We start from the raw sequence: 3293 nt of genomic DNA on the forward strand, positions 1-3293 counted from the left end.
ATGCGTTAATATGGTCATGACATCACATCATGACTATATATAGGCACATCATGACCATATATGGGAATACAAACAGTTTTTTGTCAAAATAATTTGACAATCTGGACAACGCTTGAGACGGAAGTTAATATTGGAGGCTATGATCATGATATTAAATTATTATCTTTAGAGATTGTGATTGAACAGTTTAGTTGCATTAGGTAGGAATGACATTGATGTAAAAAAAAATTAATATTTTTTTTCGATATTTTTTCCGGTATGGCCAAAGGCCAAATACACTCATGACCTTTACTAGTATGACTTGCCTATCAAAAGTTTAAAAACAATTATTTTTCAACTGATTTTAGAATTTGCTCACATTTTGAATTGTGATTTACATGAAGTTGATTGTTTTCATAGTTTATTGTTACTGTAAAATTGTCTGTTAATGATATTAGACCTATTATACATTTTTTTACTGCATTTGGATGAAATTTAATTTGATAAATATTTAAAGTAAATCTGTGAGTGTACACAAATGTTGTCCCAATCGGGATTCGAACCCGGTACATTTTAATCTGGAACATGCGTCATCATAAAACCAATAAGATCTCTCCAAATTGTTTTTGTCAAGGTTAATTATTTTATCGTATGCTAGGCCTATAGCATCGGTGGAAAATCATACAGAGCAATTACGATGTCGTGCACAGTAATTGGATTTTTAGCAGGCGATACATTGGGATTTTCTAAGTCTTCGTCTGTCAATGTGAGTGAATGTGCTTATTTCCCGGGGGGCAAGCAACTCCTTAACAAGCAGATTTCGATTGCTAGACTGTATCTATCCGTTGACATGTTACGACCGTGACGCGTTATAACGGTCACTAACCTTTGGCGCATTTCTGAACGTGATATGCTGCTAGCTGTAGCATGAGTCTTGCCACGATGTTGATGCATAGGGATGATAGAACGCGTCAACTTCATGAGATGTAGAGATGATACAGCGCGTCACCTTCAAGAGGTGTAATAATATAACGTGTCAACTTGCATTCATTATATTTTTCATTGCTGAAAACCATCTATTTAGGAATTTATACAAATTGATAATGCTGCGTTGGCAACATAAATATGAAACACATAAACGTATGTACCTGTAAGTCTATATGATTTCGGAAACTATTTCGATTAAATTATATCAGGTTTTTTTAAACATCAGCACAGGGTAAAGAATAAACATTTAAGTCTACTTTGGCTAAACTTCATTAGTGTACTTTGCCTGATTTATATGGGCCTATAAGTATAATTTAAGATGACATAACGTTAAAGACACCAATTCATTGACACCTCAAAAAGGAAACACTTGTGCGAGACTAGGTACAAGGTCTAACAACTAGAACCCAAAGAGAAATTGGCAACCCGCCCCAATTTCTCTCTTAAAATCAACTCATTCGAGCTAACAAACACAGTTCTCAAGACCGTCCCCACTTTACATTATTATGCGGGCTCAACATTTATTTAACTTCGATGATCTCACTGGATCCGGTGAGCCACAATGTCGGTAGTGTATCAGGGGACACCACCCAAATGGGATATGCCTCTGTCTCTCATGTGTTCCTAACAGCTACGTTCGAATTTTAAACAAATAAATATAAACAATTAGTAAAGTGTTTCAAGCAACATTTATATTTTGTCTGTTATAACATCGAGACGGGCGTCGACGCTACAGTATGCGTCACTCATGCGTCATAATCAGTATCAACACCAGTGAGGCGTTGTTATACCGTATATATTCAAATACATGCCCGGTTTGAGTAAACGCCCCTCAAGAGCCTCATTTAAAATAAACGCCTCCCTATGCTTGAATGAACTACCGGAGCGCTTATTTTTTCCTTTGAATAACCTCTTCCCCCTCCCCTAAATAACTGTAAACACAACTAATGGAAGCAACCTCATTCTCAACCCTTTCTATTAATACACTACTCCAGCATTTTTCTAATCCCTGGTTGGGATGAACAAGTCTTTATGATGATCACGCAATAACATACTTTAATGATAATTATGTGTTGTAATTCCACATTTACAGTGAATTTAGGGGCGTTTATTTGAGTATAATATAGATATCAATTTTATACCAAAAGAAATAATAAACGCCGCCTTCGAATAAACTCCTCCTCAAAAAGCCCGGAGGCGCTTATTCAAATAAATACGGTAGTACTATATCGCATAGACCGAAATTTCATGTAGTTTAAATGGTATGAATTTTATCGTCTGCATTTTGAATTTTCATTATATACACATGTATGAAGCTTGATACATTGTGTCAAACAATGTTTTATCTGTTTGATTTGATGCTTAACATGATCTTGGGCAAGACCTAATGTTAGTTCACAAACATTATGAACTGATAGGCAATGCTTTAACCCAAGATATCACACCCGGCTGCAGTAAATCACCTACTAAACACGATAGTATTAAGTAGCTGTGATTTAAAACCCGCAGGTGCCAGTACCCAAAATAAATTACTTTTATTATTGGCAAATGTTTAGTTGAAAATGTTTGGAAATTCGAAAATGTGACGGAGATGAGGTTCTACCAGAATATCGCTCGTGCCAGCAGCCCCAACTTTCGAAGGTCAGCACCCTATAGTTTAGGGGATTTATTAAGGTTTCTTGATGTCATTCAACACTTTGACGCCAATCAGGCATGCATTCATAATATTCTATTTTGGACTGCCCCGTAAGTCAACTCAACATAGAGGTAAGCCTATTTGTCGGTGAAAAAGATGTAATTGTGTCAAATGTTTCGGAAAAAACAACAGTAGTACTAATAATGCTAAACGGTTTAGGGTATATATATATTGTACCATGATTTATTTATAAGAAAGTATATTTTCGGAATCCCGTCTTGTCGTTAAAATGGTTAAGAAGGGCTTATTTTATTGATCACTGTCCAACCATGCATGTACAAAAGGAGAATCAGTTGCTTTAAACAGAATCAATCAATCAATACAGATACTACTTCTAGCATTGCACTGCCTTTTGCGGCTGTGAACTGTTCTTGACATTTCCGCGCTTTCAAATCTCAAAAATCATTTGGTGGTATGGGACGTATATATTCCAAAGCGCAACTGTTTGTCGGAACTTGTCATTTTCATGTTATCTGGAATGGTGTTGCAGCCTCAGTTGGATGTGTTGAAGGAACATCTTGAACGAATAACATTTATTGCAAAATAGATGATTTATATTATGCGGATGATACGAGTTAAGTTCACGTTCTCAGCTGGATGACCCAATTAAATTTATGAATTACTGCTACAT

This window comes from Anneissia japonica, unplaced genomic scaffold, assembly GCF_011630105.1.
Source record: "Anneissia japonica isolate Jap-2015-1 unplaced genomic scaffold, ASM1163010v1 scaffold1356_len1145284_cov175, whole genome shotgun sequence".
Taxonomy (NCBI): domain Eukaryota; kingdom Metazoa; phylum Echinodermata; class Crinoidea; order Comatulida; family Comatulidae; genus Anneissia; species Anneissia japonica.